The 20,440-nt window shown below is 49.6% G+C and overlaps 1 protein-coding gene across 3 annotated transcripts in view; it reads left to right on the top strand.

The window, feature by feature from the left end:
• The window catches only part of TTLL11 (tubulin tyrosine ligase like 11), a 223,063-nt gene that overhangs the window by 192,334 nt on the left and 10,289 nt on the right, over positions 1-20,440 (top strand). The gene's annotated exons all lie outside the window — the stretch shown is intronic.

The following is a 20,440-nucleotide window of genomic DNA, read 5'->3' as shown; positions in this document are numbered from 1 at the left end:
CTCCGATAACCCGAAGAAGCTTGGAAGGGCTGGAGCAGGAAGGGAAAGAAGGGTCAGAGATAGGGTTGCAAGAGCTATTGAGGCCTTGAACGCCGCACACAAGAGTTTGCTGTTGATTCTCTAGATTCCGGGGGGGGGGGGGAGGTGGTGGTAAAGGATTTGGTTAGAAGGATCCACTTTGGGGTGAATGTGTTTCTGATCTTCCTCACACAGTGTGTTTTTCCAAAAAGGCATAATCACCATACCTGACATTTGCATAGCTCGTCATAAAATTCCACCGTGCTTCCATGCGTAATCCTTCATTAAATGTCCCTGGGAACCAGTGCACTGGGTACCAGCATTTGAATTTCACAGACGGTAAACTGTAGCTCGGGTAACGGGGCACCCAGGCTTCCCTCCCCTGCGCTGCCTCCCTGCGGAAGGGACACCGGGCGGAGGGGGCGCCTCAGGGAACAGCTTTCTCCCGTGATTCGGTGGGGAGGACAAGAAATCAGGTTGGGAGATCCAGATTACAATCGACTATGCCATTTTCTATCCCTCTGAGCTTGAAAAGCCATTCTGCCTCCTGTATTCACTTTCTCTTGCGTAAACGGGGCCAACCGCACCTGCTCACCAGGGGCGCCCTGGGGTCTCGGTGTCCGCGGATGGGAAACTGGAGCCCTTGCTGGCACGACGAAGCGGCTCATCTTATCAGTGGGCGCACTTGGGGAGAATCCTGGGGGTGGGTCTGTGCGAGCGCGGGGTGCTCCCTGCCACATCCTGCCTGGCACCCCTGGGCTACAGCTCTCGACCGCAGAGATCGTCACCTTTTCACAACGACGCCACCGGCTGCCGGTGGTCGCGCGAGCCGTACGTGTAAGGCTGCCGGGCGCTTCGCGTGCGCAGCCCCAGCTGGAATTCTGGAAGGAGGTAGAATCACCTCCATTCCAGAAAGGAGGCTGAGGCTCGGCCTCAGAGACAGTGGGCGCGGCTGCCCCACCGCGCTGCCGCGGTTTCCCTCGTGGGCGGCTTGATCCTCCTAGTTGGTCCTGGAGTCGGACGGCCGCCTGGCTCCCTACCGCTCTCCGTTCTTGAATTCGAAAGCAAAACTCAGGGAATACCAGCGCGCCCTGGCACTGAATCAACAAGGTGAGCTCGGCGCGGCTCTGTGGGTGGAGCGCCCTCCCAGCCTTCCCTGGCAACCAGGAGAGGCTTGACACGAGCGGCTTCAGACTCGGGCAGATTAATTTTCTTCTCGAGGACGGAAAGCGCTCACGTGACAGCTGAGCAGCCCGCTTTCTGCTGACGCCTTCAGAAAGTGGAGAAGTGTTTGCTCTGTGAGCCGAACGCAGGGAGTCATGGCAGGATCCCGTGGGGGGGCCAGAGGAGGGGGTGGGGGTGGCTGCAGAATTATTAAATATTGAAATTGATCAGGAGTAGCAGCAGGAAGCTATTTATCATGTTTTATTGCTTCAAACTAGCATTACCATCTGGCCCATTGTTAATTCTGAATAGCTTTTCATGTTTTGTTTGCCTCTTAAATTGCTCTCTGTGAGCGGAATCCACAGGGGCTGTCCACGGCACAGGCTCGGCTGAGGTTTTCTGGGGTCTGCCAGGATCTCTCCGTTCTGCTGACCAAGCTAAAGAGATGAGAATAATGCTTATATTTAGCACCTACTGACAGGCGAATCCCGGCCTGGGATCTCCCAGGCCTGTTGCCACGCCTTGGTAATGGTCGTTAGCAGTGACTGTGATTTCGACCTTCCCTCCCTTGTGTAAATCTCAAGCCAGACCTTCAAGGTGGGTAGCTGTATCCCATTTTACAGAGGAGCATCCTGAGGTTGTAAGAGCAACTGACTTGTCTAAAATCCCACAGCCAGTGAGTAGCAGAGCCCACATTTGAAGTCAAGCCTCCTGCCTCCTGGCCCAGGACACTGTCCCCCATCCAAGGACCCCCAAGCAGTGGTGTTCATTTGAGTGACTGGGGAGGGGCAGGGCTCGTGAGGCAGGGAAAGGCCAGCTTACAGAGCGCAGGGCCTCTGGGAAGATGGAACTGGAGCGGGAGGGAGGTTAGTTGCCGGCGCAAGCTCCTGTCTCCCCTGACGTCATCCTCAGAGCTTTAACTCCTGTTTCCATGACTCCTGAAAGGAAATCATAGACTCGGGGGCAGGGGGTACAGATAGTGGGGGCTGGGCATTACGGCCAGTGATGAGAACCCTGTGTGTGTCTGTGGTCTCAGGGGCCACTGCTGTCTGGCAGCTAGCAAAGCCGGGGCCCAGTTCTTGCTTCCTGAGAAGGCTGGTCTGACACCCCTGATTCTCAAGGAGAAGGAGCTTTTTAAGTCAGCCACACCCTTAGGAGCATTCAGGAAACTCCCGAATAGCACAGGACATCATTTGTGGTTGATTGGTGTTCTTCCTTTGGGCAAGTGTCAGCAGAAAGACCAAAGAGTCCTCCTTCCCTCCCTCCGTGGGGCGGGCCGAGCGAAGGGTTCTCCTGCCCCCAGTTCCAGCTAAGTCCTGGCCAGAGGTGTGGAAGCCAGGTCAGAGCGGGCAGCTTTACCTGTCCCGGAGCTGCCGTGGGGCTGACAAGAAAGCAGTCAGAAGAGTGGTAGAACTGGGCTGTCATTCTCAAAGGGCACTCATTCACCAAACAGGTAATGAACATGTTAGCAGGTATTGGGCTGATGGGAATATAAATTGTGTACAGATCCTACTCTCGAGAAAAAAAGTAATAGAGACCATTTGCTGAACATTTACTATGTGACAGAAATACAAAATGCTTGTGAATTATCCCATTTACTTCTCACATAGCCCTGTGAGATAAGTTTTTCTCCCATTTGACAGATGAGAAGCCCGAGGCTTCAAGACATGAATTTAAACAAGGGTGTCAAGTACGTCAGTGGGGACCCTGGGATTTGAACCAAAAGCAGTCTGCATTCAGAGCCTGTTGCCTTTTCATTATTCCCAATGTCTCCAGCCACACAAATGAAAAGGACACACAGTTGGCCATTGTCATAGGGTATGGCCAGAGCCCCAGTCAGGGAAACAACAAAGAAGGGGTGCTGTGAGGGTAAGAAAAAGAACATCTCCAAAACACTTAGCATGGTGTGCAACCCAGGAAAGGCACTCTGTATGAGTTCTGTACCCCTGAAGGCTAGCACAGGGCCCAGAGCATGCAACACCGTCTTGCTCAGTGCCCAGTGAATGTCTGATCAGCAGACAAATAGCAATAAAAAAATGCCCTGCATCCCCAAAATAGGGTGTTCCGAGTGTGAGAGCCATGGCTTAGAGTAGAGGTGGTCTCACCGACGGTCTCCCTTCCCTCTCCTTAACATCTGGATAAGAGCATCACCCCACACCCAGCAGCAGCTGTGTCCAACTGCTCGGCAAGGTCCCCTTTCTGGAAGCCAGCCCAGACCTCCCTTCTGCCCTCGTGAGACTTCAGCACCCACCGAAGGGGTTAACCTGATTCCTGATGTCTGAGACCTTAATGAACCTTTATGTAACCTGCATGGAGAGACCCTACTATTGAAATGGAAGAAGAAAAATGGTGGTTAGAAAGATTAGTGAGGAAAAACAATCAAAACTAGTATTTAAAAAAAAAAGAATGTACATCATGAAATCTAAATCTCAGACCATCCTTTTAAGTAGCTGCGTTTTCGATTTTTTTTTTTTTTCTGGAGCTCGAGTTCACAGAATTGGATTAATCATAATCCTGGGTTCATGAGAACCTTCCGTCCCAGCCCATGCATAACGTGCTTTTATTTAGTCAGCTTTTTAAATTAGTAATTTTTAATAATGTAATAAGCATCCACGACTCACCATCCAAAACAAAAGCTAAGACTTGACGATAACCCACACCCAACACGTGGCTCTCCCCCAACACCAGCCCATTCCCTGCCTCTTTCCACCCACAGAACCCCGATCTGGGTCCTGTGCTCATCAGTCCCCAGATGTCTTGCTGCTTGCTCTCTGTTAGAATGTCAGCGACTACTTAGGAGCTTGATGGAATTTAGTAAAATGCAATTTGACACTCCCCGGCCGGTGTAATCGGCATTAAAACAAATAAATAAAGATTTCAATTTGCAATCCTAGAATTTCTAGCAGAACAGAAATCTAACTGAGGGTCTTCTCAGCAAAACTGAGGTCTGGTAGCCCTGTCGTTGCCCAGAATCAAATGAAGGAACGAATTTGTCCGTGAAGATGCAGTCATTTCATGTAAATTGCACTCACGAGCGCCTCCTTATCATTGAGACTTCGTGCTCAACTCTTCCCAGAGTGGAATTTCACTTCTCTGTGCTAGAGACGAGGACAGCATCAAGATTAGGCAATAAAAGGTAGTATTACTGCGTCATCTGTGCGAAGCAAGCATTTTGCTGGCAAATGGAACATTTGAGCCCAGCACCTGGACATCTTGTCCGTCTAACACACAGCCGACATCTGGAGTCCCTCCCAGTAATCAATGGAAACATGATTGCAAAGCAAGAAAACATGGATTGAAGAGTCTCTCCCACCCCCCTTCTCCAACCATTCAAGCACACGCACGCACACACACCTTGCTTGCAGAGGGAAATCCAGGAGTGGCATCGTTGAATGTCTGATTCATCGTGCATTTCTTCTGCTGCCTGAAGAATACCTGAGCTACGTGCCCCCCCTTCCTGCGGCTGCCTTAGTATGACTGGCACTATAACCAAAGCCACAGGCTCTGGAATCCAATAAACCTGGCCTCGAATCTGAATCTGGGCTCCAGAACTTGCTATCGGTGTCACCTCTGCAGGTTACATAACTCCCTCGGAGCCTGCTGGTCATCCTCTGCAGAGTGGAGATAATGATGGAGCCCACCTCATAAAAACAGTGCCCTGGACAAAGCGAGACAGAGCACACGAAGTGCTCAGAGCAGGTGCTGTGGTAGGCACGGCTCAGGAAGGGGCTGCCGCTGCTGCGATCGCGTGCTTCCCCCCACCTGCTCATGCCCCGCGCTCCGTACGTGCTGGGACCAGGCAGAAATGCCTGCCTGCCTGGTCTGTGACTATAAACAGCCTGGTGCCTGCCTGCCCCCGCCTCCCACTTCCTCGCCCCTTCATCCTTCCCCACACTGCAGCGTGGTGCGGCTGGGAAGAGGGGGCACAGGGTGGGTGCTGTGAGCCTGGGGAGAGCTAGAGTCCTTTAGCCGGTCTCCCTCCACACCTGCTGTGGTCTCTGAAGACTGGCTCTGGTCATTCCTTCACATGCCTGCTCTCACACGGGGTGGGGGGGTGATCGCTGCCTGGGCCGGCTGTGGTGGCCCCCACCCTCCCTCTGCATCACATCTCCAGGCAGAGCCCACCGTCAGCTGGGCGTTGGTCTAAGACTCCAGGACTGGGGTAGAGCATCTGCGTGAGGGAGGGCCTTGCAGACCGGACCCCTCCTAAGCAGCCACCCCTCCCCTCACTAGCCCCCTATTCACTCGCACCAGCCAGGGTAGCCGCCCCCTTGGAGGTCCTCCACGAGGCCCCTTGCCTCTGCTGGAAACCCCTCCCCTCGCACACTACTGCCCAGGCCATCTGCTCAGGGAGACCCTCGAGCTGAGCCCCCTCCCCATCAGCTCCAGCGCGTGCAGCCCCTCTCCTTAACAACATCGATCGCAGCCAATTAAACGCTGCGGAGTGAGAGTGGCGTCTGCCCCGTAAGCTAGACTAACCTCCTGCAGCCGAGCGCTGGCCCAGCACATAGTAGCTGCTGTGCAAACGTGTCAGAGGAGCTAGGATCAGACCCTGACGCTCAGTGGCGCCTGTGGGTGTCTGAGTCTTATGACTGTCTCTCACCAAATTTCCTCAGTCGACTTATGCAAATCATCTGCCTCCTGTACTTTCATCAGCTGGAATGAGCCCCAACTAGAATGTATTTGGTTAACGATGTACTGAAATATTTAAAAGTATTTTTGCTTGGAATGTTTAGCGAAGCCTCGCTTATACATATACATGGACGGCCTCTCCCTCTGAGATATGGGGGGGGGGGGGCGCCGGTAACTAGGCAGGTTTCATGCAGCGCCTCTTGCGACGTGTCTGGCAGAAGCGACATTCTTCAGCCTTGAAATTATCTCGAAGTCAGATGGGCCTCTCTGGATGTGTGCCCTACACACTTACAAAATAGTCAGCATCAGAGTTATCCTTAATAGAAGCAAGTGAGCCGACAGAAACGCACAGACACTTGAGGGCCTGGCACCTCGTGGGCTGCGTGTTCTGGAATCACTTCTCCCCTTCGCGAGGGCCGCCGGGAGCACCCGGGTCCCGGGCACCTGTTCATCATCCTCTCCATTGTCACCTCCAGGGTGACACCTCCAGGTGTCCATTGAGCTGGTCTGCCCCCCGCACCCGCAAAAGACACAAAAAGGGTAGAGCGGAATGATATTTATGCAGCCCCGCACCCTGCTTGTACCTGTGGCTCACCACTCCGGGTCTTGCAGAAACAGCCGTGAGGGATGGAGGTTGTCGGGAAAGCGGGCGCCGCCAACCCACATGGGCTGTGGTCCAATCCCTGCACCGCCTCCCCCCCAGCTGGCAGCCCTTTAGAGGGGGCACTTCTGCTCGGGGTGCCTCAGATTCCTTTAAAACGGAGCTGATGCCATCCACCTTGGGTTGTTGTGAGGATTTAGTGAGGAAGTACATGCCTGGTTCAAACGGAGCCCTTGGGTTGGTTGGCTAGTTTGAAGCACTGCCGTTGTTCCTGACGTTTGTGGGCGCTCTACAGATTGCAAAGCACTCTCCCAGTCTGCTCATTCATGGGACACTTACACTCCTGGTGAGCTGGGTCTTAGTCCCATGAACCCATTCTCGGAGGAGGAAACCAAGGCTTGGGTGAAGAGGGATTCGGGGGGCAGAGCAGGAACCCTGTCCTAAGCCTCAGCCTTGTGCTGCCTGGGACGTGACAACAGTCACAACCACGTGAAGATGAAAGGACCCTGCCAATCCCCAAATGTCCCCAGGCCCCAGACCCTGGTTCAGTGACCCAGGCATCTCCAAGGGTTGGGCAGAGCTGTGTTTGGTCCCCGGTCTTGGCTCAGGGAGATGTTGGCCATGACAGACACATCTAGGGGGCTCCTCCCCCAGGCACCCCCCCCATCTGCTCCCTCTCCTGCCAGGGAGTCCTAGAAATGTTCCCATGCACTTTACTGTCACAAATGTGGCACGGAAGCTCCCCACAGCCCTGCCGCTTAGAGTTGAGGAAATGAGGACGAGCCGGGTTAGGGCCCACCTCCAATGGTGCCCAGCTAGTATGAAAATTTAGAGACAAATTGAGCAGATAGTACCAAGAATTCCCATCGGTCCCCCCACATTGTCCACTATAATATCTTGTCTGACTGAATAGTTGTTAGTGAATAAATATGAATACATTATTAAAGTCCATAGTTTACATTAAAATTGATTCTGTGTTGTGCATTCTGTGTGTTTTGACAAGTGCATAATGTCATTTCCCCAACATTATAGGACCACACAGAATCTTCTCACTGCCTTAAAAATCCCCAGGGCCCCATCTATGCATCCTCTCTCACCCTGAACCCCTGGCAACCTTTTTACTGTCTCCATAGCTTTGCCTTTTCCTGAATGTCACATGGTTGGAATTGAACCGTGGCTGCCTGTCTGAAAAGGGGGTTGCATAGAATATCATTCTGCTTTTCCTTTTTTGTGTCTTTTGGGGGTGAGGGGGGCAGATCAGCTCAATGGACAGAGATCCTGTTCCCTTCACCCTGGAGGTGACAATGGAGAGGACGATGAACAGGTACCAGGGACACAGAGGGGCTCCTGGCAGCCCTCACAAAGAGGAGAAGTGATTCCAGAACATAGTTAGCAGGGGCGCCTGGGTGGCACAGCGGTTAAGCGTCTGCCTTCGGCTCAGGGCGTGATCCCGGCATTGTGGGATCGAGCCCCACATCAGGCTCCTCTGCTATGAGCCTGTTTCTTCCTCTCCCACTCCCCCTGCTTGTGTTCCCTCTCTCGCTGGCTGTCTCTATCTCTGTCAAATAAATAAATAAAAAATCTTTAAAAAAAAAAGAACATAGTTAGCAGTATGCATTTAAGGGTCTTTGTGTCTTTTTGTGACTTGATCATTCAGTTCTTTATATTTCTGAGTAGTAATCCACTGAATGGATATACCACAGCTTGTCAATCCATTCACCCATTGAAGAATATCTTGGTTACTTCCAAATTTTGGCAATTTTGAATTAAACTGTTATAAACATTTGTGTGCAGGCTTTGTGTGGACATAAGTTTTCAACACAATTGGGCAAATACCTAGGAAAGTGATTGCTCAATCATATAGTAAGACCATGTTTAGCTTTGTAAGAAACTGCCAAACTGTCTTTTAAAGTGGTTGTACCCTTTCACGTTTCCACCAGCAATGAATGAGACTTCCTGTTGCTCCATGGGCTTGTTCGCATTTAGTATTGTCAGGTTTTGGATTTAGCCATTGTAATAGGAGGGTAGTGGTGTTTCATTGTTTTCATTTGCATTTCCCTAAAGACATAAGATGTTGAGTATCTTTCCATTTGCTTATTTGCTGTCTGTATATCTTCTTTGGTGAGATGTCCGTTCAGATCTCTTGCCTGTATTTTAACCGACTGAGCCACACAGCATCCCAGATTTTTTGCCTATATTTTAATTGGGCCATTGGGTTGCTTTCTTCCTTATTATTGAGTTTTAAAAGTTCTTTGCATACTTTGGATACAAATCCTTCATCAAATATGTCTTTTGGAAGGGTTTTCTCCCAGCATGTGGCTTATCTTTTCATTTTCATAATAGTGTCTTTCACAGACCAGTTCCTAATTTTATTAAAGCTTAACATCATTTTTTTGCTTTCATGGATCTTGCTCTTAGTGTTGTATCTCAAAATGCATAACCAAATCCAAGGCCCCCTAGATTTTCCCCTATGCTATCTTCTAGAAGTTTTATAGTTTTACATTTAGGTCTATGATTTATTTTGAGTTAATTTTTGTGAAAGGTATAAAGTTTGTGTCTAGATTTGGGAAGGGGTGTATGGATGTCCAATTGTTCCAGCACCATTTGTTGAAATGACTAGTTTTTTTTCCATTGAATGGCCATTGCTCCTTTCTCAAAGATTAGTTGATTACATTTGTGTGAGTTTATTTCTGGACTCTCTAATCTGTTCCATTGATCTATTTGTGTGTTCTTTTCCTAATACCATGTTGTTTTTATGGTTTTTTAAGAAGATTTTATTTATTTGAGAAAGAGAGCAAGCATGAGCAGGGGAGAGGGGGAGAGGGAAAGGGAGCGGGAGAAGCAGACTCCCTGCTGAGCAGGGAGCCTGACTCGGAACTTGATCCCAGGACCCTGAGATCATGACCCGAGCTGAAATAAAAAGTTGGATACTTAACTGAATGAGCCACCCAGGTGCCCCCTCATATAAATTTTAGATTCACTCTGATATCCACAAAATAACTTGCTGGGATTTTAATTTGGAATGTGTTGACTTTATATACCTTTCCTCTCTTGTCTTACTGTATTAACCAAGACTCCCAGTACAATGCTGAAAAGGAGTGGTAAGAGGGGACATCCTTCCTTGTTCTCAATCTTACGGGGAAAGCATCTAATTTCTCCCCACCAAGTATGATGTTAGCTCTGGGGTTTTTTAAATAGATATTCTTTATCAAGTGAACAAAATTTGTTTAGAGTTTTTTTTCTTTGATCATGAATGGGTATTTGATTTTGTCTAATGTTTTTCCTGCATCTATCAATATGATCATGTGATTTTTCTTCTTTAGCTTATTGATATAACAGATTACATTAACTGATGATTGAGTACTGACGCAGCCTTGCATACCTGGAATAAATCCCAAGGGTAATGGCGTGTAATTCTTTTTATACATTATTAAATTCCATTGCTAAAATTTGTTGAGGATTTTTGCATCCATGTTTTGTGAGAACTATTGGTCTGTAGTATTCCTTTCAAATAATGCCATTATCTGTTATTAGGGTAATGCTGGTCTCATAAAATGAGTTAGGACATGTTCCTTCTGCTTTTATATTTTGGAAGAGATTGTAGAGAATTGGTATAATTTCTTTCTTAAATATTTGGTAGAAGTCACCAGTGAAACCATCAGGGCCTACTGCTTTCTTTTTTGAAAGGTTATTAATTATTGATTCAATTTCTTTAATAGAAGTAATGCTATTTAGATCATCTGTTTCTCTTTGTGTGAGTTATGGTAAATTGTGTCAAGGAATTGGTCCACTTCATCTAAGTTACCAAGTTTGTAGGCAGAGAGTTATTAATAATATTCCTTTATTATCCTTTTTTTTTTTTTTAGAGAGGGAGGGAGGGAGAGAGAGAGAGAGAGAGAGAGAGAGAGACAGGAGAATTTTAAGCAGGTTCCATACCCAGTGCAGTGCATGCAGAGCCCGACACAGGGCTCAATCTCACAACCCCAAGATCATGACCTGAGCTGAAATCAAACATCGGACAGATGCCTAACTGACTGAGCCAGATGGGTGCCCCTCCTTTATTATCCTTTTAATGTCCATAGGATCCGTAGTGATTACCCCTCTTTCATTTCTGTTATTAGTAATTGTTAATTATCAATTCGTAGTCTAGTAATGTACTCCTTTTTTCTTGGTTAGCCAGGCTAGAGGTTTATCAATTTCATTGATCTTTTCACAGAACTAAATTTTGGTTTAATTTATTTTCTCTATTAATTTCCTGTTTTAATTTCATTGATTTGTGCTCTAATTCTTATTATTCCTTCTCTTCTGCTTACTTTGGGTTTAATTTGTTCTTCTTTTTCTGGTATCCTAAGGTGGAAGCTTAGATGATTGATGCTAGGTCTTTCATCTTCTCTAATATATGCATTCAACACTATAAATTTCCCTCTAAATACTGCTTTCACTGCATCTACAGAATTCAGTAAGTTCTATTTTCATTTTCATTTAGTTCAAAAAATTTTTTAAATTTCTCTTGATACTTCCTTTTTGGCCCGTATGTTATTTATGCATGTGCTATTTTATCTCCAAATATTTGGGGACTTTCCAGCTACCTTTCTGTTACTAATCTCCAGTTTAATGCCATTGTGGTCTGAGAGCATACTTTGCATGATTTCTATTCTTTTATATTTGTCAAGGTGTTTTATAGCCCAGAATGTAGTCTATTTTGGTGAATGTTCCATGTGAACTGAAAAGGATGTGTATTCTACTCTCGTAAGATGAAGTATTTTTTATATGTCAATTAGATCCAGTTGATTGATGGTGCTGTTCAATCCAACTATATCCTTACCAATTTTCTGCCTGCTATATCTGTCAATTACTGAGAGAGGGGTGTTAAAATCTCCAACTTAATGGTAGATTTGTCTGTTTTCCCTTGCAATTGTATCTGTTTTACCTCACATATTTTGACACTCTTGTTTTCAGCTACATACATTTTAAGGATCGTTATGACTTTTTGAAGAATTGACCCTTTTATCATCATGTAATGCTCACCTTTATCCCTGATCATTTTCTTTGTTCTGTAGCCTACTTCATCTGAAATTAATTTACCTACTCTAACTTTCTTTGGTTAGTGACATATCTTTCTCTATCCCTTCACTATTTATCTATGTCTTTATGTTCAAAGGGGGTTTCTTGTAAACAGCATAGAGTTGGGTTTTGTTTTTTATCTACTCTAACCATCTCTGTCTTTCAATCGACATATTTAAACCATTCACATTTAAAACAATTATTGGTACAAATTCTTCTTTTTATGTTTGGTAGAATTCACCAGTGAAGCCATCTGGCCATAGAGTTTTGTTTGCTGGGAGGATTTCGATGACTGGTTCAATCTCCTTACTAGTACTCAGTCTGCTCAGAAATTCTATTTCATCATGATTTAGTCCTGGTAGATTGTATGTTTCAAGAAGCATATCCATTTCTTCTATGTCATCCAAAGACACTGTTCCTGGACGTTCTCCTTTTTTTCATTCTTTCTCTTTGCATTTTAGTTTGTGATGTTTCAATTGACGTGTCTTCAGGCTCACTGATTCTTTCCTTGGTTATGTCTGGTCTACAGATGGGTCCATTGGGGGCATTCTTCATTTCTGTTATGATGAGTTTTTTTGTTTCTAACATTTTTTTAAAAATTATTTCTTAGGGGCTCCTGGGTGGCACAGTCGTTGGGCGTCTGCCTTCAGCTCAGGGCATGATCCGGGCGTTGTGGGATCGAGCCCCACATTAGGCTCCTCCACTGGGAGCCTGCTTCTTCCTCTCCCACTCCCCCTGCTTGTGTTCCCTCTCTCGCTGGCTGTCTCTATCTCTGTTAAATAAATGAATAAAATCTTAAAAAAAAAATTCTTAGAGTTTCCATCTCTCTCCTTACATAACCCATCTGTTCTAGAGTGTTGTCTACTTCCTCCATTAGAGCCCTTAACATGTTAATCATCATTATTTTTAATTCTCCATTGCATAATTCTAACATTGTGTCATAGCTGGGTCACCTTGTGATGTTTGCTCTGTCTCTACAGACACAATTTTTTCTTGTCTTTAGCAGGTCTCATAATTTTTTGGTGAAAGCCAGGCGTGGTAGATCAGGTAGCAGGAACTGAGGCAATCAGGCTTTCAGTGTGAAGCTTTATACTAACCCAACTAGGAGCTGGGCTCTATTTAATGTTTGCTGTTGCTGTAGGTGCCAGAGGCTTTAGTTTCCTTGGTTTTACTTTCTTCCCCTGTGGTCCTTGGGCTTTCTTCAAAACTCCTTCTTGAACAGAGTCTTTGTCTTGGAGCTGTCAGTTGTTATCCACTGTTGTTATATTGGAGCCCTTTTGATGTGGTGCTGAGGTGCTGGGGAGAGATTAGCGTCTGCTAATCTTGTGATGAAATCTCAATTTCCTAGTGGGCTTGAGTCCCTGGACTGTGACATTCGGAAGTGTTTCTTAGGCCTTTTTTCTACCCTTATGTGAGAGAGGAAGGCCAAAAGGGCTGGAGTTGTCTAATTGCCCTTTCCTTAGGTCAGATAAGCCTCTGGTAAAATAGTCTCCTTGGAGGGCAGTCTTGTGTTACGGAGAACACTCAGAGCATGTCTCAAAGTGTTGCCTACACACACCCTGTGCCTGAAGCATGCAGGACTTTTCTCCAGTCACCACCTTGAGAACCCAGTGGGGCTCTGGGGGTAAAACCCAGAGAAGTGTGGAGGACCCCTAAGACAGGGCCCCATACTCAGCCTCCAGCAATCCCTCAGTCGCTAATGAAGCATTCTTCCCAGTTCTTGGCTCCAGGAGCCTGCTCCTGGTAAGCTGAGCTTGGCTATGATTTTCTGTTTTCACATGTCTGTCCAGTTTTCAGGATGGCATTTTGCCCTGTGACTTCAGTTCTTTGATGGATGTAAGGAAAGACATTGGTTTCAGTTTGCTCATCTTTTTTCTTGTTATGAGGATGGGAGTGATGACTTCCAAGCTCTTTACATGTCAGTGCTGAAGCTGGAAGTCCTCTATATGCCTTTTACACTTTTCACATCAATCTGAAGAGTTTATCTTTCTACTCCAGGATACGGAGAAGAGACTTGAAGCTCAGAGAGGTTAAGTAATGTGCCCAGGGTCACCCAGCTAATGGGTGGCAGAGCCAAAATTCTTTGTCTTCTAATTCTAATGGTCTTTGAGAAACTACCAATCCCAAGCATTCCAGAAATGTTTACTCTATAGGCCTTTTCAGAGATTTTCCATGGAATTCTTGGTGAAATCTGGGCTCGGTCATTTAACCTGAGAGTGAAATGAGAGTCTCATGATCCACCTGACCAGTGTCTGCCTCTAGCCAAGAAAATGGCCACATTAGCCAAGTTAGAGCCTTATCCAGTCCGGAGTCCACCATCTCTCACATGGAGCCAACTTTAGTACTCACTGGTAGCATCCTCCAATGTGTGTTTACTGCCACAGGATCACAGTGTTTAAAACTAGAAACACCTGAGAGATCAACTATTCCAACGCCTTTGCCTTAGAGGTGAGACCCTGAATCCTAGAGACTCTGAGACCCTGGTAAGTTAATGGGAGAACCACCTGCCGTCCTTTGGCTTTCTACCTCACTACCTTACTCTTTTTCCTTGATCTTTCTAGGAATTAAGTCACACATTTATTTTTGAGATAGCCAATACACAGCATGTGATGAAACCTACACTCCACCCTATCCTTTGCCACATGGGGGAGGGGAAAAGGCAGACATCATGCCCGTGGGCTGCCCTGTCTCTCACTGGGAGATTTGGGACTTCTCGTGGTAGGGTGTGTCAGCCTTTATTAAGTCTACCCTGAGGTCTAGGTAGACCAGTGGTTCTCAACTGGGGGGGGGGGGTGACTTTGTACCTCCTCCCACCCCGCCCCTGAGGGCATTTGGTCACGTCTGGAGAGGTTTTTGGTTATCACAACTAGGGAAGGAGGGAAGTTGCTATTGGCATCTAGTGGGTAGAGGCCAAGGATGCTTCTTAACGTTCTGGAATACATAGGACAGATTCCCCCACAACAAAGTATTTTTTAGCCCCAAATCTGGAAAGTATCAAGGTCAAGAAAGCCCGAAATAGAGTATGCCCATTCAGAATCTCCATGATTGTTCTCTGCTTACTTGAAATAGCCACATTTTCCCTTCGGCTTCCCTAAAACACAGCTCCTGGGCCGGGGGAGCAGTTCCCCGGGCACCCCCACCCCCCGTGCTCATAGGATGTAGCTGCCAACCAATGCAGGGTGGGGAAGGGTGTGCACCTGAGCTGTTCTGCGAGACCTTACATGACTGAGGTGCTTTCTTCTTGGGAGCAGGTGGGTGTCTCTGCCCACACTTCCCCACTGATCACGTCTGTGAAGGGAGGAGGAAGCCTTATGTAAGCGCAGCCTCATACAACCTTCTGTCATTCTGGCACTCCAGGCCTCGGGAACCCCCTCCCTCCCGAAGTCTCAGGGGAACGCCGTTCTGTTCTGAACCCACCCTGCAGGGTCTGCTGGCCACCTGAGGATAAAATCTGAGCCCTTCAGCCTTTGAGATGGGCCTGGCCAGCCTCCTCGCCATCCCCTGCAACCCCATCCGCTCATCCCAGCTCCACTGCCCTCCCCACACCCCTGGCAGCAGCTGCCCTGGCTATTCTGAGACGGACCAACATGCTTCCGTTCGCACCTCTGCTCCTGTTTGTCTCCCCACCTGTAATACCCTGCTCTTCCTTGACTGTCTGGACGATGCCCACACGTGAGACCCTCCTTTGTGGGGCCTCCAGGCCCCTCTCCCTGCCTCCCTGCCAGCCAGTCCTGCTCGAGCCTGTGCTCTGTCTGTTCTTGGCACAGCCCTCCAGAAGCCCTCCCCTTACTTGGTGATGTTTGTGGATGTCTGTGTCCCTCTCCACCTGCCCCCAGTGGATGCTGAGCCCATGCCTGATTCACATCTAGGGCCCAGGGCTTAGCGCAGTGAAAGCTTAGGGAAAGGATGAGTAAGTAAGCAAATAAATGAAAGAACGTAGAGATGGATGGAACGTCACTGCTCCTTATTCTCAGAGTGGCCACTTCCCGGACCCTTGTGAGTCCCTGTTGCTCACCCGGTTACCTAGACACAGGACACGTGACCTCAGCTCTGCCTCTTCTGCCACTCACGCTGTATGATCTCGAACAAGTCACTTGCTGTCTACACAGGCTTCACCCACGGTAACCGGCTATAACACTGTAGGTGTGATCCCAAGTATAGCAGGTAGTAGAACCCCAACCGAGTTCGGGACCCCCCAATCCTCCATCTGTGGTGGCCCCAACTGGCCCCCAGACAGCGCTGCTCCTGAGTGTGAGTGCAGTGGAAGGAACGTTTCCTGCACTAATAAAATTACCTTCTCTAAAGAAGGCAATTTGCATGTTAATGTTTTGGGTAATTCTGTGCAGCTCCAGTGCCCTCGGGGCTGCAATTTCTCTCTGACAAAGTGATAAAAATAAACTCCCGCATAAAAGAGCATTTCTCTTCTCCCTCATTTGTGCTCTGAAGTGACATTCCTAATGTGAGTCAAGCTGAAACCCACTTCTCGATCTTGTTTTTGACGCTGATCTGCCTCCCATCACCTTTCCCAGTGACAGGCGGGCTCCTCAGAGCTCCTCAGAGGGTCTCTCCTTGTGGACCAGGCTTGATCCTCTTGGTGAGTGGGCACCCCCACTCCCAAGGCTCCGGACTCTGGTCTTCTGTCAAGTCCAGAAGGTGCAACCAGTTCACTGGAGGCGAACGTGGGGCACAGGGAAGAGGGCTGCCTTCAACGGGCGAGTTAGGGTGGCCTATCTCCCCCCAGATTGCCCATTTTTTGGAAACCACTACAATGGGTGGAGAGTCTGAGCCTGCCACCAGGGCAGCAGACAGTTCACTTGCCAGGCTTGGCCCCTCTGATTGCCTAGAGACAAGAAACAAAGAAGCTCAGATTTTGGGGTGTCCTCATGTGCCCAGCACAGGCCCGGCCCCTTACATCTGTATTTTCTCATTGCAACGCCACAAGAGCTGGGCAGGGTAGCTAGAAGCTGAGACGCCCAGACGTGAAGGGAATGAGCCAAGGTCACCTAGCAGCACGTAAGAGACAGAGCCTGACTTTGAACATGAGCCGGTGCGGTTGCTTGCGGCATGCTGCCGGTGACCCGAGCCGTGGGAGAGGAGGAGAGAATGAAGGCTCACCAAACACCTGCTTTGTGCCGTGTGTCATGTGTATACATTTCATTCAGTGAGTGTACTCATGTTAGTGACCGCGTGTGCAGTGACCCGTAGGACACCTCGGTCTCATGCCCCTGACAGTCTGGTAGCAGAGGCAGACAGAGATTAAACACAGAAACACAGAAATAAACCTGTATTTACATGTGATGAGCTCTATGAGATAAAATAACTAAGTTTCAAGGAGACTCGCAGAGGAGGCCGAATATAGATTAAGGAGGTGGTTCCGGGAGATCTGTCCATCAGGGCGTTGCAGCTGAGGTCTAAGTGCTAAGGGGGTGAAGACTGAGGGAAAGAATGTTCCAGCAGAGGGAATGGTTAGTGACAAAAGCCCGGAGGTGGGAGAGTGTGCAGTAGGTTCTAGGGAACAAAAGCTGGCAGTGGGGGGGGCCAGGGGGGCACACAGGCAGAGAGGGGGATCTGGCATGAGGGGGTGGGGCAGCTGCAGAAGTGGGAGGGGCGAGGTCGCGCTGCGGCTCTGAGCAGGTGGAGGAAGCAGATGTTGCTCTGAATGCTGTTGGGGACATGACAGCAGAGTGTGTGTTTCTAAAAGGTCATTCTGGAGGCTGTGCTGGAAGGGGCAGTGCTGGGAACGGGGAGACCAGGGGGAGGTTGCTGGGAGGCCAGGGGAGCCATGGCCTTGGTGGGGGTGGCTGGCGATGGTGAAGAGGGATGCGGGCTGTGGGAGAGGAGTTTCAGAAATGGCTCTCCGACTTCTGGCTTGAGCAGTGAGGTGGGTGGAGATAGTATTTATCGAAATGGGTACATTTAAGGCAAAGCAGGATGGAGAGGGAAGACCAGGAGATCCCTTTCTAACAGGCTCTTGGAGAGGCGAATGAGATATCCTGGCGCAAAAAAGCAATCTGGCCTGGAGCTAGCAATTGGAACATTGATTCCTGGCAGATATTTAAAGCCTGGGGAATGAATGACAGGAAGGGAGAGACCCGGGCCCAGGCAGAGAGCCCTGCAGGACCCCACACCCCACGAACCAGAGAAGAGCCAGCAGAACACTGGAGCCCCTGAGCTGGGAGTCACCAGAAAGATACAAAGAAAAGCCAGAGAGTGGGGCATCAGGGAAATACAGAGAACGCACTCTAAGGAGGGAGGCTTCCCCGTTGACAGATGCTGCAGAGGGAGCTAGGAAGGGGAACAGAAGGGGAACGGAAGATGCCCAGTCTTTTGGCAGGAGCAGTTCCATTAGAGGGGGAGGGATGGAAGCCCACTGAGGGGCAGACACAGCATCCCTGTGGGCAGTCTGGCTGATCTGGGAGCAGAGCTAGAAAGGTGAGATGCACTATCAGGACAGCCTTTAACCAGTGCCAGAGCCCGGTGTGTTTGATGACCGATGGGCGCTGTTGCGGAGAAGAGAGGCTGCCGAGCTGGGGGCACCAGGCACGGAGTCCAGACCACCCACCTCTCCTCCCACAGGCGCCCTGCAGCCTTTCCCACCTCTGCCACAATTCTCTGCTGCTTCCTCTGCCTTCTGACCCTACCCACTCCCCAGCACACACACACGCACACACACGCGCGCACACACGCACACGCTTTCCCCTCTTCTCCGACAGAGGAGGGCTTGCACACTTCTGTAGCCACCTGGTGGGTGTCAGCCAGTGTCTGTGGACTTGAATCGCCCTGGCTGCTGGCAGACAAACCCTCTAGAGCCAGGCTGCCGTGGGGACGAAGAGTTCGATTTGCTCTACGAGCGGGGAGACCGGTAGGGGCTTTGCACGTTTCACTGGGAGGCAGCGAGCAGAGAGCACACGATGAGAAGGGCTCTCCTGGGGAGGCGATGCGCACCCCGCCTCTGGAGAAGATCAGGCGGGGGCCAGATGCCCACTGTTAGCAACGCCAGGGAGGGCAGCCATGGCTCGGAATCTCACAGGGCAACTCCAGGCGGACAGAAAGTACTAGAAAGTGCTTCTGCGTCACCTGTGGCCCCTCCCTGCCTCTCGGAGTAAGGCTGGTGCGACCCGCGCGCTGAGAGGGCAGATTCACAAGCCCGGGTTTGAATCCCCACCCCACCTCCAGGCTGTGGGGCTCTGCCTGAATGCCTGTACTCCGTGCACCCCAGAAGCCCGCAGCGCCCAGCTAGCAAACAGAACCCGAGACAAAAGCAGTTTTCTATGTCGTTAAACACCGATGAACAGCCCACGGGTTACATATGCATCCACCACCCAGATTCTGTTTTGAGGGTGAAATGCGAGGGGCCCCTAAAGAGCTCCCCGCAGTGTCTGGGTCCTACTAAGCACTACTCATATTCATTCTTCTTATTTTGAGTCTTACTGTCCTGTAAGGGCCTGGATTGCGTTATCTCCGAAATCCTTTCCAAGCCAGCGGTTTTGACCACTTGCTGAGGAGTGAGTGTAGAGCCTCAGAAAGTTCTGCTGGAGCCATTAATCCCACGGGAAAAGTCTGGACTCGCTCGAGGGAGTTGCAGGAAGCGGTGACGGGTCCTGTAGCCCATCGTCCCCGCCAGTGACTCAGCAGCCTGCGTCTGTCGTGGTGGAGTCCCGTGACGCTGGCTGGGACCTCGGACCACTCTGCGCTGCCCAGCAGTGTGACCTGTGCCTAACGAAATGATGAGGGAGCTGCTCTCGACTTTGGTTGTTTGTTATCTGGGTGTCGCAGGCTCCCGGCGAGCACGATTTTCCTGCAAGGTCTATTTATGGTTCATTCCTGACACTTACTAATTTTTCCATCCAGACAAGGACAAAGGTGATGGTGACTGGTCGCCACTGTAATGGGTAAATACAACGACTGGGCGTGTGCTGTTCTGTTCTCGCGCTGGGCGGGGAGTGGCGGGAGCGAGGCGGCGCTCTTTTTCTTCCCTGAAAGGACAAGCCTTCTGGAGGCTTCCGTCTGATTTGGGGTGCAGAGCAGTCAGTGGTGGGAACCCCAGCATGGCCACTGACCAATAGTGCGACTTTGGGCAGGTGGCGGGACCGCTCAGGGTCCGTGAGATTATAAGAGTGTGCAGGGAGCATGCACGGTGTGAATCCTGGGGGGCAGGGTGCCCCCGAGAAGTGATTTTTGTCACTACCATTTTTTAAACATTCATCCCTCCCAATGCTTTTGGAGTCCCAAGAAATTACCCAGTTTGCAAAAGGGGAAACTGAGGCCTGAGAAGGGAGATGACTGGTTCAAAGCCCCGCAGAGACAGAGACCATTTTGAGAACCCCAGTCTCCTGACTCCCCTGCATGACCTTTCCTCCCTGTCGTCCCAACCAATCTGCTCATTTATTCCACAAACAACTGTTGAGCCTCTGCTCTGTGGCTGCTGGAGATGGGGGCGAAGACACCTTGGCCTCACGACACTCTAGTGTGGACAGAAGCAATCAGTTGTCTCCCATATTGTAAGCAAATGAAACCAATGTCACGACAGCAGGGCAGGACACATGGCGAGGGCTCAGAAATCCAGGTGGGGAGGGAGCCTGAGGCTTCGGGCAGCTGTTACTAAGCTCCGGGTTGGGCTTTCTCTGGGCGGTGCCTTATAAAAGCCACTTCGGAAAGGTGTGATGTCCCCACTTCACAGATGCAGAAACGGAGGTCTGGAGAGGTGAAACCACTTGCTAAAGACGAGGCCGCAAGTACACGGCAGAGCTGGACCCAGACCAGTGCATCTGACCCCCGGTCACTGTCCCATGAGCCCAATGCTGTCTCATGGGAAATGCCCCCCTTCCATCTCCCGAAGCAAAGTCCTTTGAGACCCCAGCCCTGGCCTGGAGAGACCACACTCACGTCTGGGGGAATTGCACGGCAGGAGACCGGGAGCCGGCTGCAAGATGCCCTAGGAATGGAAGGAAGGTTCTGGTA

Source organism: Ursus arctos, unplaced genomic scaffold, assembly GCF_023065955.2.
Source record: "Ursus arctos isolate Adak ecotype North America unplaced genomic scaffold, UrsArc2.0 scaffold_18, whole genome shotgun sequence".
NCBI classification, from domain to species: Eukaryota; Metazoa; Chordata; class Mammalia; order Carnivora; family Ursidae; genus Ursus; species Ursus arctos.
The sequence above is the reverse complement of the archived record's forward strand: the minus strand, read 5'-3'. Positions and strand labels throughout refer to the sequence as shown.